We start from the raw sequence: 16,496 nt of genomic DNA, 5'->3' as shown, positions 1-16,496 counted from the left end.
GTGCCCTCTAGGATCTGGTCACTCCCTGCTTCACCAGACTTGCCTCGATGTAGCCTCTCCTTCACTCTTTGGGCCTGAGCCACCTTGACCTATGAATTTCTGAAGTGTGCTCTATTCTTTCCTGCCTTAAGGCTTCCATCAGTGCTATTTTCTTTGCTTAAAATACTCTTTACTGTCTATTCTTCAAATTAATTCCCATTAGTCCCTAGTGAGCAGTTAACTCCTATTTATTACTCTGCCCAAATATCATTTCCACAGGGAAGCCTGTTTTGATCTTTAGAAAAGGTCACACCTCCTTAATAAGCACTCTGCTATCCTATACCTTTTTTATTCATTCATTCATTCATTTAACAATTATTGGATGTTTACAATGCCACATACTCCTCTAAAAGCTGGGAATGAAATGAGAGGGGACTGACAACGATCATAGGATAAAACAAAGAAGACAATTTCATATAGTGATGAAGATTATAAAGAAAATTAAACAAACTACTGTTAGAGAATGACTTGAGAGAGGTACTTTGGATAGGATGTTGGCGATTGAATTTAACGAAAGATAGTACATTTTGTTCGTTGAATGTGTGTCCTCTCTGCAAGAACATAAGCTCCTGAGAACTGGGATTTTGTCACACTTGCTCACCCAGCATCCCCAGCACTAGGTGCATGCCAGCACATAGCAGAGTCAATAAGTGTTGCCGAATGAATGAGTTGACCTACTGTGTTAATTTCCTAGGGCTACCATAGCAAAGTACCACAAACCAGGTGTCTTAAAACAACCAAAATTTATCCTATCACAGTTCTGGAGGCTAGAAGTCTGAAATCAAGGTTTCAGTAGGGCCGTGCTGCCTCCAAGGCTCTGGGGAAGAATCTTTCCTGGCCTCTTCCTGCTTCTGCTGTGTGCTGGCAGTCCTTGGTGTTCCGTAGCTTGCAGCTGCACACTTCAATCTCGTCTCCATCATTACATGGACTTCTTCTTCTCTATGTGTGTCTGCTCTGTCTCTGTGTCCAAATTTCCCTCTTTTTATAAGGATACCAGTCATTTGATCAGGGCCTACCTTAATACAGCATGACGTCATAGCTTGATTATATCTGCGAAGACCCTATTTCCAAATAAGGTCTCATTTCCAGGTATGGGAGTGGGAGTTAGCACTATGACATATCTTTCTGGGAACACAATTCAACACACAATACCTACTTCTCTAAGTTAAAAGAAAACTGAAGAAGTTAATATTTTAAAAGTTTATATAGTTTATATTGTAGTGTAGTTTTAAAAACATTTTAAAATAAGTTCTATATGGTGTACAAACATTTGAAGAGGTATTAATATTTTACTTTGTGTAAGCATGATAAGTTATTTTTGATTGTTCTGGATTATTTGGTTGAATTCCAACCACACCAATATCTATGCCATCCTGAAAAATCAATACCGTGATACGAACCAAATTAGTCTCGTGTTCTCTCTTCCCTTAGCAGACAAGAGCGAACTTCTTCATATATTAAAAATAAATGAATGTGGAAGGATATTCATGACATTCGCATCATAAAAATTCATCCTGACATTTTTGCAAAGACTGTGTGTGGAATGTTGACATATTTTTGTTATAAAATGACAGTTTTAGTGCAAGTTGTTCTCATTGTGACCAAGGAGAATTAGCAAACAAAAGGAAAAGAATAAGTTACAGTACTATCCACCCGCGAAGTGAGCCTGTCAGGCAACAGAATGACAGAAGTACTTTCTGAAATGGTAGATGAGTTCTTGTGTGTATGATGGGAGAGAGGGAGTCACTAATATTGTCTGCTTTATTTTATCTATCTTAGAAAAATCATTCCTGATTTTTCCATCCAGTGCCATCTTGCCCTCCCTTGAATTCCATTAGCACTTTGAGTTTCCTCAAATGACCCTTACCTCATACTTATTGCTTGAACTATTCCAAGTGCTTTACATACATTTAACTCAGTTAGTCTTTGTAACGGCTCTTTCCCATTGCACAGCTGAGAAACTGAAGCAGAGAGACATTGCATGACTTGTAAGTTGGAGCCACAGTTCAAACCAATCTAACTCATGGGTCTGTGTTCTTACCATCATGTTATATTGCCTATATAGTTAGTGAATTTTAAACTTATTTTATACTCTAGCCGGATTGAAAGCTTCTGAGAACTTGGCCACTATGTCTTTCTTAGATTTGAATCTCCCATAAAATCTAGCTCAGAATCTTGTGAATAGTAGATACTCAATAAATGTTTGCAAATGAATTTGGATTAGACCCTGGTTTGCCTAAGTGTATCTGGTATCTGGATCTCTGATTTCCATATCATGGTTTACATGAGAAGATGATGTTCATTCGGAAAAACAGAATCTTGAATAGATATGAATAAAATAAGGGAACTGACAAATGTTGGTGTGGGTGCTTCCAGCCTGCATCTTAGGTGCTTCTTTCCTCCTCCCCAAGTTCCCATCTCTATCTATAAAAATTTGCCTTTAGTTTGGGATGGCAAAAATTTTCAGTGAGAATAGCTTTAAGTGTTACCCCTTAAAGAATATTTATCTTTTTACAGAAATTAATCACTTCAGTAATTTCTGCCATCACTCAACAGCTGAGGGAGGTACTTATTTGAGCAGTAGGGCTACTGTCTACTTTTAGTGTATGATTTTTCAGAAATTATACCCATTTTCATATAAAATCTCATTCTATAGATCTGTTGGTAACTTTTGCACTTGTTTGCACTCTATGTATAAATAAAAGATTAATTAAAAGCAAATAAAAACTTTAATCTTCGCTTTTAAATCTGGCAGTTCTGAAATCATGTAGCCATGTTGGTATTCATTTGCTTATAGGAAATTCTGCTACATAAGAATTTAAATTTAATTTTGCCTTTTTCTTATGTGATATGTGCACCACAAACCTGTGGGGAATAGATGAGCTTTAATAAAACTAAAAAATAAATGACATGGAATGTTAATAAACTTTGTAGCTCATTAAACATTTGGATTCATTGAATATATATCTATTAATTTTAGGTGAGACTACATTAGGAAACCTTTGTTATCTGAAGGCTGTAATTAAATGAATAATGTATTCAAATTCAATACAAAACATTTTCTTCCACCTCTTTTTACTGACAATTCTTTAGTAAGAAATCTCAAGGAACTGAAAGACTTAAAAAGTAATGATTGAAAATGCAAATATAGCAATTTATATTTCCTTGTAAAGAATAAGAATTTAAAAGATACGTCCAAATGGTTTCTCTACTCACTCATTATTATCTTCTTAATCTATTCTAACATTTGTGATTTCATCATTTTATTAAGAAAGTGCACTTGTCTCTTAACCCTCTTTATTGTTCTGTTCCATCTGTATATTTGAAAATTCTCCTTAGATTCTATTAAAATACATATCCTCCAAATTATTCTGTTTTCTTTCTCTGTAGAATATTCCTCTTTCTTTTGAGAAGCTCTAAAGTTTCTGACCTAAGGTCAATCCATATGTAAAGACTTTATTTTGAAAATTATTTTTTTCTACTATACTACCATCAATTATCCAGAAAATAAACATCAGCTTATGATTGCATGACTATAAAAAATGTGAACACTCTCTTTTTGGGGGGGATTTGGTTTCTTTTGGAATTTGGGTTTATTTTTGACATTGCATTATGTATTAGTTCTCTAGGGCTGCTGTAACAAAGTACCACAAACTGGATATCAACAGAAATTGATTGTCTCATAGTTCTGGAGGCCAGAAGTCTAAAACCAAGGTGCTGGCCGAGTTGGTTTCTTCCGAGGGCTGTTCCAAGCCTCTCACCTAGCTTCTGCTGCTTTGCTGGCCATCTCTGTGTTCCTCGGCTTGTGGATGCATCATCCTGATCTCTACCTTCATGTTCCCATGGCGTTTTTTCCTGTGTGTGTCTCTGTGTCCAAGTTTCTTCTTTGTATAAGGATACAGTCATATTGGATTAGAGCCCACCCTAACGACCTCGCGTGAGATTCTGATTTACAATAAGAAACATATTTGGTCTTTGTCCTGATTTCTAGCACAGAGCTCTGAAAACCCTAGGAATTTCCTAAGTGATAAGAGCACTAAAGGTGTCTTTTGTTCGGTTAATGAGGTGAATTTTAGAAAGCACCTGAGGATGGCGGATGGTTGCCAGTGGAGCTGGCCATGTGATTGGAGGGTTGGAGCTTTCAGTCCAGGGAGGGGAGAGGGGCTGGAGATTGACTCAGTAACGGATGGCTAATGAGTTAATTAATCATGCCTGTTTAATAAAGCCTCTATAATAACTCCAAAGGGGTCAGAGTGCTTCCGGGTTGGTGAACACAGGAAGATAGTGGGAGCCTGTCTCACCTGGAGAGGGCGTGGAAGCTCCACGCCCGTTCCTCATGCCTTGCCCTATGCATCTCTTCCATCTGGCTCTTCCTGAGTTATATCTTTTTATAATAAACTGGTGATCTGGTAAATAAAATATTTCTTTGAGTTGTTTGAGCCACTCTAGCAAATTAAACCGAGGAGAGGATCTTGGGAACCTTTGATTTATAGCCAGTCGGTCAGAAGCACAGGTAACAATCTGGAGTTGTGACTGGCGTCTGAAGGTAGGGGGAGGGGGACTGGGGTGGGGCGGGGCAGTCTTTTAGGACTGAACCCTTAACCTGTAGAATCTTATGCAATCCCTAGGTAGATAGTGTCAGGACTGAGTTGAATTGTAGGACATCCAGCTGGTGTCCTGAAACTTGCTTGTTGGTATGGGGACACGCCCACACATGGGACGTGGTACCAGAACCTATTTACCTCATCTTAACCTGATCATCTGCAAAGACTGTGTTTCCATATTTCCTTTTTCTATTGCTGAAAAAACTGAGGCTTAGCAAGGTTCAAAAATTCTTAGAGATAGGCAGGTGTATCATTTAGGATGTTTGTGGCTACAGGTAACTGAATACCCCCAAGGTGGCTTACACGGAGCATTTATTTTCTCATGTTTGAAGAGACCTGGCAACAGAGTAGTTGAAGGGCTGGCTAATTCATCGAGGACTCAAGCTCTTTCTATTTTTTTCCTCTGTCATTCTCAGCATGTTGACTGTCTTTGTCAGGTCCCTTTGGGGTTGTATGCATATACCCTCAATGAGGAAGGTGGAAAACTATATTTGTGGTCTTAACAGCTTTTACATTGGGAATCAGGGACTGCCTGCAAGGAGGAAAGAGAAGCAATGAATGACTGTTCGGTAGTGTCCGTCATAGGAGGGGGGCTCTTAATCTCCTCTGCATGCTACCTTACGAAGGCTTTTAATAGAAAGCCTCCTTTTGGAAGCTAAAGATAGATCATTCACATAGCCTGACATAAAACTGTTTGCGAACAAGGGTGGAAGAATGAGGCTTCATGATATGTTTGGATATGAATTGGTTAAAGGTACTTTTAAATCTACTTTGCCTGTGCAAATATGAAAAAGAACTAGGGTTCTGAGGTTTTCTGATTGGCAAGAGAATCTACACACACGTCTGTGTCTACACCCACACACTTGCACATGAGTATGCCAAATTAACCCAAGGCTAGTGAGGTCATTGTGCAGGACAAGTGATTAATACAAACTATAATAGATCAATGTAAAATACAATTGAAATTTTTATGACTTTATGAAATTCTCCCAAAACATATTTTGCAAGCTTTGGGTTACTCTCCAAATGGACCAAGATGCTCATTAGCAAAATAATTTAAGAACAAGAGCACCCTTTTCTCTTTACTCTAAATGTGAGACTAGCACAACAGAGAGGATCTGTACCTTAAGATATATAACAGGGCATGGTCAAATTTAATTGTAAATATCTTGTTTCTCATTAAATTCTACCACTACTGCCGTCCCAGATTTAGCATCCATTGATGATTTCTACCTGAATAAATTTTTACTATGATGGTTGCATCCACTTCTGGAAGCCACACTTTAAAGGAAGTTTAGCTAAAGTGGAAGTGTTTTGGGTAGAGTGACCAGGACCCACAAAGGACTTGAAACGTTCAAACAACAACGGTATTACTTTTCTACTGCTGCAAACCAATTTTCACAAACTCAGTGGCTCAAAACAACACACTATTAATTGTCTCAAAGTTCCTGTGGCTCAGGAGTCTGGGCACAGTTTAACTGGCCCTCTGCTTGGGGCCTCACAGGCTACATTTTCGTCTAGAGGATTGGCTGAGAGAGAATCTGCTTCTGAGTTCACTTGGGTTGTTGGCAACATTCATTTCGTTGAAGCTCTATGACTGGGAGCTCTGAGTTTTCCCCGTTGTTTGCTGTTGGCTGGAGGCCCTGGAGGCCACCTGCACTTCCTTGAGGCCATCCCCAGTACCTTCCATGTGAGCTTCTGTATCATGACCCTGACTTCATCAAGCCCACAGGAGCATCTCTCCTGCTTGGGATCTCCAGCTTCAGGGAGAGTCCAGTCTTTTAAGGGCTTTCCCCTGATTAAGTCAGGCCCACCTAGTATAGTCTTCCCTTTGGTTAAGTCAAAATAAACTTATTTGAGACCTTACTTATATCTGGAAAATATCCTCATCTTTGCCATATTCTGTAGATTAGAAGCAAGTCACAGGTCCCACATACACTCAAGGGGAGAGCATTATGCAGGATGTGAACATCAAGGAGCGCGAATCATGGGGCCACCCTAGGCTCTGTCCACCACATTTCCCTAGAGAAGGCTCAGAGGGACATGATAGCACTGTGATGGCCATGTGGAATGTGTTATCTCCCTCAAACCCCATTCGTTATTATTATCCTCTTTTTACAGATGTGGAAGCTGAGATTCAGGACAGACAACTTGGCTGGGGGCCCTCACTTAGGAAGTGGTTGGGCTGAGTCTGTCTGAATTCAAATCTTGCACACGCTGCATGTTATAATGTCCCTTATTCTATTGTAAATTCATCAAGGAGTCAAACTGAGACTAATAGATGGAAGTTTTAAGGAGATGGATCACGTGACATTTTCTAATAGTAACCCTGCTGTGGTGTGGAGAGAACTTAATTTGGGGCAGTGTTTCTCCATCCTGGCTGCATGTTAGAATCATCTGGAGAGCTTTGAAAATATACTGATTCTCAGGGATCCCCCAATCATATCAATAAATGAGAGTCTCTGTGGGGTAGGCCTCAGTCACTTTTGTGTTTTTATGTTTTATTATCAGTAAATGTCTCAGGTAAAATGTTTAGTTTGAGCGACATAAGAATGGAATACATAACAGGCTGAAGTGATGTTTGGGTTGTGATGAAATGGGTCATTCTGGAAGATGGTGGATTCTCTATCCATCAACATGTTTCAGTAAAAATAATCTAGCTGCTTGGCAGGAGTGTTGCACGGGGAATTGAGAACGGGTGCTTGGTTGGACTGGGAGCCCTTTAAAATCTCTTCTGATCTTGAGAGTCTATGACTCTATAATGCTAGTGTTCAATATGGGTTAAATATCACTTAGAATGGGCCAACCAGAAGGTGCTCAAATTTTGTCACGTTCTTGACTTCCGTTCTTTGCACACCTCTCTTCCAGGAAAATCGGTGTGTTGTGTCGAGGAAGGTAGATTTGTGGTTATAATGCTGGATGCAGTGAGGAGTGCTAGAGAGATGTGATGGAGAAGAGAAGGCTCTAGAGATTTTATTGGAAAGAAGACTAAGAAAAACTCACAACGATGGCCTATTTAATATTAGTTTCCACAATATTCCAGAATTCTTGTGCTTCACGCCCCCACCTCAATTATAATAATTTCCATTTTTAAAAATGTGAGTCTTGTGCAATGGTTGAATAATATCAATTTCTTTTTAGTTTATTTAGATCTTGAAGGCATTTCATTTACTTGATTTTCTTTTACTTACTGTTCAGGTTGTTTTTATGTTTTCAACTTTCTTGCCTTTATACTTTTTTTCCTTCATTTGATTTCCCTTGTCTATTTCCTTTATAAAATTTTAATTTCTTTCTCAGCTTCTTCATCTTCATGCCTTTAAGTCTGCAGTTATTTGCAGATTTCCTACAGTGGAGGTTGGCCTGTTGATTGCCTGTCATCTGCTGACTCAGCACCCTCTATTACATGTTACTTGTTAAATTATGTAGGCTTTTCCAATACTTTCACTTTGATTTAAACATCCTTGAAATATATAATGAAGATTTTAGAAATTTAAATATAGTAGGTGATGAAATATTGCGTTTTAGAAAGTGGTGATTGTGAATATGCATTAAAGGTGTTTGCAAAAGCTTTTAGATTACTCTGCAGCTGAGCATCTTCCAGCCCGACGCTGTTTGCATCCTGTTGAAACCAATGGCAAGGATTGATGAGCGATATTTTTTAAGAAGGACAATGGGCTGAAACTTCATCCATACAATTAACACAAATTCTCAAGCAGTGGTGGAGGTGATTTTATGATACTTTCCCCACTTTTCGCATCTGTTTCCAGAAAATGCAGACAGCAGAGTCTTTGAGGCAACTGTTCTACATTCTAATGGCCGCTTCTTAGTAAAATGTTGTCTGACCTTGGGCTCCACATTTCTATTTTGAAGAAGCTTCAGAATAAGTTTCAAATTATTGGAGAGAGACTTGTAATCTCCACTTACTTCCAAGTATAGTACTTTTAATTCCCACATGTCCTGCCGGTCACCAGTACAATTACGTGGTCACAGAAGATGAAGACCAGAATGGGAATTCTTTAGAAACACGTTACATATGTTTCATTCCCTTATTAGTGTTCTGTGGTTGTTGTTTAAGATCAGATGGTAAACAAGGATGAGAAACATGTCCTTCATTTACTAAGAAGACAAGATAACCTTGACTATGAAATAAAGCAAAATGCAATTAGGAAGCAATTAAAAAATATTGACTCAGACTCTAACAATTAGTTACATATTTTGTATCTTTCTAATCGCCTTCATTTTTGTAAATTTTGCTACTTAGACATTTGCAAAAAGTGTATTATTTTTATCATTATGATTTTCCAGTGGATATTGTGAAAATGAGTTCTCTTGAAAGTTTTTTTTTTTTTTCTGACTCTACCCAGTCTCTTTATTTTTGATGCTATCTTCACTGATGACTCTTAAAATTATATCTCCAGCTCAGGCCTCTCTCCAAATTCCAAGAGTATATATTCAAAAGCCTACTCAACACCTCCACTTTCATTTAACATCCACTAAGTATTTATTGAGCAGCTATTTTGTGCTAAGCACTGTTCTAGCCTCTGGGACTATATCAGAGAACCAAACACAGAAAAAAATTCTGTCCTCATGATGGTTTCATTCTATTGAGGAGATTCAGTGATATAAATAAGGAAAATATATGGGGGTGTTAGATTGTGTTAAGTGATACGTAGAGAAAATTCTGGGAAGGATGATAGGAAATATGTGTGTCTGGTTGTTTGCAAGTTTAAAAGAGGTGGTCAGGGAAAACCTTATTGATAAGGTGACATTTGAGCAAAGTGCTGAAAGAGGCGAGGGGCGAGCCATGTGGACATCTGTAGGAAGAACATTGCAAGCGGAAAGAACAGCATGTGCAAAGGCCTGACTGGATTGTTCTAGAAACAGTAAGGATGCCGGAGAGACTGAAATGGAACAGGGCAAGGCACAATGAGATCAGACGGGTGACATGAACTGGGTCATGGAAGGCTTGGCTAGGACGTTAGCTTATACTTCAAATAAGATGGAAAACTGCTGAGGGTTTTGGACAGAGAAGTGGCACTCATGTGACTTATGTTGTAATGGGATCACTCTTTTGGATGCTGTTTTGAGCGTTGACTGAAGGGAAAGACGGTAGCAGGGAGACCAATTAGGATGGTGGCTTGGCCCCAGGTGGTTGTGGGTAGAGGTGATAAGTGCTCAGATTCTGGATAAATATTGAAGGGGAGCGGAGAGGATGCACTGCGCAATTGGATGTGGGATGTGAGGGAAATGGTTAAGATTTTTGACCTGAGAATCAGAATGATCAGTCAGCGTTTACTGAAATGGGGAATACGCTTTTATGCAATCTGAAGGGAAAAAAAGCCTTTTAGACTTTATTATTATGAAATGTCTATGAGAAGACTTCTCAGTTTTAATCGTCAAAATTTAAGTTCTTAAACTCTCTTACAATTTTAATTTTAAGGTAACTCTGAAAACCATTTTCTTTTTTTTAATTCTGTAAAGAAGGTAGAGTGACCTGAATTGTCAAGCAGCTATGATTTCAGTGTGGATCATGTTGTTTTCTTTAAAATATATTAATGTTCATGAATTTTTTTAGTATATTAAGACTTAGAATTTCTTTGGTAAATTCACAACTATTTGTAATTTGAAACATAATTCTGAATCCTGCCTTCCCCTCCCAGTTATCTCTGGTTACTGTTTTTGGATTGGGAAGGAGAAAAGTCACCGTATTGTATTCATCTTTGTTCTAAATCTAGTTTGAAAGCTGACTTTTCAAAATAACATTTTTTTCTAACTATAAAAATAGTAGATACTGATTTTGGACAATTTGAAAAATTGGAAGAAGTATAAAGAAGAAACTAGCAATTAAGTGTGTTCCTTCATCCTGCTGTTCCATTTTTGTATCCTGACTCTTTTAACCAGGTGTGCAGAGAAAATGATGAGAGCGAGCAGACCATGGCTCGCTCCTAGGGTAAAGATGGATGTTTAGTAAAGTTTCCTACTTAAGGGAAGAGCCCAAACGGCTTTATGTTATCGCATTTTCACCAGTCTCTAAACAGCCTACTGACTTATTACAAACATTTTCCAGAGTAAATGTGCAATAAAATACTTTGGGAAAGGGAAGAAAAACACTTTGTCTGACCCTAGCATATTTATTTTATTGACTTAAAAAAACATATTATGCTTACTATATGCCAAGCACTGTTCTAAGCACTTTGTAAATATTAACTTATTCAATTTATCTAATCATCAGAACAACCTCTGTGTTAGATACTGTTACAATTCCCATTTTAGAGGGGAGAAAACTGCAGCACAGATTGGGTAAGTAATTTGCCCAAGGTCACACAGCTAGAAAGTGGGGTAGCTAGGATTTAAATCCAGGCAGTTAAGCTTCTGAGTCTCCACTCCTAACTACTACAACACTGTGATGAACTTGGAGCCTTTACGGTAAGAATCCAAGTTCGTTTTTGTTTTGTTCAGATTAATCCAGTAAGAATCTAATATTACTTTTATTCATATGACCATAATTTGAATTTATAAGGCTTGTGTGCTTTTATGCACTATTAGGTGTAGCATGAAGAAGGTACTAAATAAATGTTTATTGGGTGGAGGAGTAGATATATGATGTCATATATGGGAAACCAATTTATTTTGCAGTGATTTCTTTATTGCCCCAGTAGCATTTTTCATTCCCACAGAACATTAGTTTTCTACTATGCTCCTAAAAAGGGGGAGGGGTGTTCTCTGGTTAAATTAGTTTGTAAAACTGTTTATTTATTTTCTTTCTGAGATTCACAATGTGTAGTAGTATATTAAGAAGTGCAGAGAAGTCTAGAGTAAATAAATCTTTTAAATTTTGCTTAACCTTGTTCAATCAAACATGCTGTCTTTTCACGTAATGTCCGACAACATTCTATAGAACTGATATTCTATGGAACACACTTTGGCAAATAACTACTTAACAGGAGTAAGGATAAACAGTCTACTTAGTCTAACAGACTACTTAACTGTCTTAAAAATAAATTGCTTCCAAGGCTACATTTCCAATTTCATTTTACAAGTTTGTCATCCATTGTTTCTCCTCATAAGCCACACCTCTCTCTTTGCAATTAACTAAATGTCCTGTGCGTTCTCATTCCTCTAAGTTTTACTGATGCGTTTCCCTCTGAGTGAGCTTCTCTTTTCCCAATACCTCGCTCTCCCAGCACACAGACACACATAGGCTTCCTTCAGTCTGAACTCCAACTCAATCCTCAAGGCCCAGTTCACATCACCTGTGGCCCTCCTCTGACTCGGAAAGATGTGCTCACCCTCCTTTTTGGTCCCCTAGTATTTGGCATATACATGTATATTGCACATACCTATTTTGTTTATGTGCATGTCTTTCCCTCTAGTTTGCGGATGACTTGAAGGCAGGGATGTGTCTCCTACTCGTTTTTGTTTCCCCAGCGTCTATCACATAGTAAATATTCAGTCATGACACACAGCTACCTTGAAAAGCATCTCTAGTTTTCATTTACTTTTAATTTTGATACATTCACTGAAACTAGATTGCCTGTAAGAGCTTTGTAGTTTTCTTTTTTAGGGGAGGCAAAGATTAAACAGATACATTTACTTTTTTTCTGGTGTTTCATCTACTTATCTTTGTGAAAGATTATAATTTGTGAGTATAATTTAAAATCTAACTGGGAATATTTTGTGTTTGCTGCTAAATCAAAATGCCATCATTTAGCTAAATGGTCACCCCTGGAAATGTATGTTTTCCTTAATAGTCTCCTTACGTTTGAACAGATCTAATCAATGTTCAGAATGATTGGAACAATTCTCTGAAACCTACACATTTCCCTGCTGACTTACAGTAGTTAGAATACTCTGGGAGGAAATAATCTCATTAAACGGCTCAATCATTTCCTTCCTTATCATTCCTCCTGCTCCCATATTTAAAAAATATTAGTTTATTTTTAGAGGTAACTGCTTATTCAGTTTTTGAGCATTGTATTGATTTCATAATTTCTCTGTTCTTGTGTGCTCTGTGTAAGGTATTTTTTAAGGTCAAATACTTTCAAAGTAAATCTAAATAAATTATGGCAGCTAACTCTCCTTTCACAGACAGTCGAAGTGCATTAGTTGTATGGGTTCTTTTCTGAAGAACTCCTCCAACAGAGTGGAAAGGCGTGATCCAGCCTTAAAGATGTCACGGTGATTTACCCACTACTTAATAGATTCCTTTTTAACTTGATTGTTGAATTATCTGTTTTTCTAGTGTGGTCATTAACACTCTGTAAAAGGCAAAAGCAGGTTCCCATTCCTAATGAGGAATACCTTATCTTTATAGCCCAAAGGTTCATCAACTCATTTACTTTGGACTTTTTGTTGAATATGCTCTTATTTATTGAATGTTTTAGCTCCTGGCTCACTTCTGCTTCTTCCAACATGACTTCTGCCATAATTCTTAAAGATTTTGATATCCACCTGAATGATCCTTCTACTACTCTAGCCACTTGGTTCCTTGACCTCCTTTCCTTCAGTGATCTTGTTCTGTATCCTTCCTCAGACACATCCCTTTGTTCCTTCAAGACTATATTATAACTAATAATTGCAGCCTTGCCATAATCTTGAGTCCACGCGTCTTTCTCTGGTTATAAACTCTTATCCTCAGTTTACTTCCTAATACCCCAATTCAACAATCCTTTGTCTCTACTTGCCTTTTATCCCTCATTTCCTTCCTATTTTACCACCTTTTTAACCTAGCTCAAATTTCACGATTAATCACTATATCATTCCCTTGTACATACCCTCTATTCCTTGGCCATCATAAGACTGGTTAAATATAACTCTTCTTCTGTTCCTAATCTATCTTGTGTATCTTCCCATGCTTATTGGTCTCACTTCAAATTCTTGACCCCTAAACTCAAGTCAACTTATACTGCTTCCTGGCCATCATATTTTCCCATGCCACCCATACTTCCATACTCTTAGATGTCTATTTCATACCTTCTTCCTTTTCCCCAAACTTCCAACATTTCTACCCCTTCCTAACTTTAGGGAGATGAGATGAGGAAGATGAGAAAATAGAAGCAATCAGAAGAGAACATCCTTAAATGCCACTGCGTTTAAACACCTTCTGCTTTTGTGTGTCTAAGCTCTGTCTTCTCTCGTTAGTATGGATGAAAGACTATCCAAGTTTCCAGCAAAGGCTAATCCGCTACTTAGTATTAGATTCCGTTTCTCGAATGTACTCAAGAACATCACTCCAGTGATTCTCCCTCTTTTCTCTTCAATCACCAATTTTCATCTCCCTAATGGTTCTTTCCTACCGTCTGACAAACGTACTGTTATATCTTCCATCTTAAAACAAAAACAAAGACAACTTCCTTTGATGCTTTTGTCCCTTCTCTCCTGCTACCACTGCATTTTTCTCCTTCCCTTTAGAGCAGAATTGTTCCAAAAAGTCGTCTGTCTTCACTGTCTCTAATTTCATTGCTCTCATTTCCTCTTGAATCATTCCAAATAGGCTTCTTCTCCCATCATTCAACTGAAATAGCTCTGGTCAAGGTTACTGCTGCCTTCCATGTTGCTAACTCCAAAGATCGAATAGCAATCCTCATTTTCCTTGACCTACAAGCGACATTTGGCACTGCTGTGACTCTGCCCTCTTTTGGTTTTGCTCCTAATTCACTGGCTTATTGTTTTCAGTCCTTTGCTCTGTCTTTCTCTTCTTTCAGAACTCTTAACGTTGGAGTGCTCCAGATTATTCTCTTCCCCTCCATTCTCATAGTGTTTGTGATCTCATTTAGTCTTATGGCTTTAAATATTGCCTACATGCTGATAACTTCTGGATTTATATTTCCTGCGTGTGCCTTTCCTCCGAATTCTCATCATGTAATTCCAGCTGCCAGCTTAGTATCTCCATTTGGATGTCTAGTAGTCATCTCAAGTTTAATGTGTCCCACACTTACCTTCTGATTCTAGCTTCTCTTCCCCAAACCAGTTCTTTGTCTAGTTTTTCCATTTCAGTAAGTGCTAATTTTATCCCTCCAGTTGTTCATGTAAAAAACCTTAGAGTCTTCCTTGATTCCTCTCTTTTTCTCATACTTCACATCCAATCTGTCAGCAAGTTCTATTTGCTCTGAATTCAGTGTATTTTCAGTATATACTCAGAATCTCACCACTTCTCACCATATTTAACCACTATTACCCCGGTTTGAGCCATCATCATTTCTCACCTGGATTATTGTCATAGTCTCCTACTTGCTCCACCCTTTCTCCTTCAGTCATTGTCATAGAGGCCAGAATTAAACATTTTAAATATAACTCGTTTAATATCTTTCCTTTGTTCAAAATCCTTCAGTGACTCGTCATTTCACTTAAAGAAAAGGCCAAAGTCCGTACAGTGACTCACAAGGCTGGCATGACTTGGCTCCCTGTTACATCTTTGACCTCATCTCCTCTTACTTTCCCCCCTACCGCAGTCGTACTACTGCGGCTACAGGTACTCTATCCTCTTTCTGTTCCTCAAGTATGCCTAGAATGTTCCTATCTCAAGGCATTTGCTGTGTCCTCTGTTTCTTCTCTATAAACTTCCTATTTATCTTTCCTATTTTATTATTTCCATAGTTCTTGTGATGGTGTAACACACTGTGTAAGTAATTGTGGAGTTAATTTAGTTCGTTAACTGCCCCCCCATAAGCCTCTGAGAGGGTAGCAATTTTTGTGTTTTGTTCGTTAATAGATCACCAATGTCTGGTGTGTAGTAGACCATTAAACATTTGTTAAATGAATATATGTGTGATTCCTCACAGCAAAGGAATGTCTATTTGTGAACATTCAAACAAAATGGCCCCCTCTGGGGCTCAGTGCTAGACAGATATTGTATCATCTACTTGTGGGTTGCAGGATATTCTGATGGTGATATGGGCCAGAAGAGGATATGAAATAATTCAATTTATCTTAAAAAAGTGATTTGAGAAGAGACGCTAAGGATCTGTCAGTGCTCAAATGACCAGATATTAAAGAAGGAATTTATATTCATCAATTTCTTATTTTCTGAGCTCTATGTTTTGCTTGGTCAGTCTGGCCTCATTCACTACTCACTTTAAAAACCTATACTACTACGAGAAAGCATATCTTACAGAAGAAACATATTTGGAAATTAGAGTCATCTCAGATAAGATTTATAAACAGTCACGAGAACTTGTGCTTAGAATGATAAGAAGTATCGAAAAGGAAAATTTAAAAGTATGTATAAAAAAATACCACGTAAAATAGAAATCTGTCAAAAAAATTAAAAATACATTAAAAATAGATGATGAAAAAATGCCGGCTCACAAATACAACTACATTAGAAGAAAGAATAAAAACTGTCCTAGGAAAAAATATAAAAATAAAGGTGAAAGTACAAGAAAAAAATCTACATCATAACTCTTACAAATAAGAATTTTCTTTTTAAACTCGTAAAGCTGGAGAAAATTTGGTCTAGTCATTTAGTGTTCAGGATCCTTTGTCTCTTCCCCAAACTGTGTCTGACCCTCACTGGTCAAGGCCCACTGGAGAATCGCCATGGAATAGCCAAATCCCTAATGAACTATCAGGCCACCTTATTTCAAAATGTAATAACTAGTGACTCTATCTCTTCCCTGAAATCATTTCTCTTTAGCTTTGCTTTTTAGTATCCTGGAAGTTTGATTATAGTGTAACGTTTTGGTGTATTTATTGCTTTGAATGTGTCCTGAAGTACTTTGAGGAGGATTGGAATTTATATTGTATAACTCTTCTGATTTTTATATATGAATACAGTTTTGGAGTCTATATTTATTAGAGTGTGCTAACTACTGTAACAAACAATCCCAGATCCCAGTAGCTCTATTTCTAGCT

General features: G+C 37.8%; 1 protein-coding gene across 4 annotated transcripts in view; it reads left to right on the top strand.

Moving 5' to 3' along the window:
- The window catches only part of NELL2 (neural EGFL like 2), a 362,958-nt gene that overhangs the window by 15,427 nt on the left and 331,035 nt on the right, over positions 1-16,496 (top strand). The gene's annotated exons all lie outside the window — the stretch shown is intronic.

Source organism: Equus przewalskii, chromosome 5 (assembly GCF_037783145.1).
Source record: "Equus przewalskii isolate Varuska chromosome 5, EquPr2, whole genome shotgun sequence".
In the NCBI taxonomy this organism is placed as follows: Eukaryota; Metazoa; Chordata; class Mammalia; order Perissodactyla; family Equidae; genus Equus; species Equus przewalskii.
Note: the sequence above shows the minus strand (reverse complement) of the source record. Positions and strands in the feature narration are given on the sequence as shown.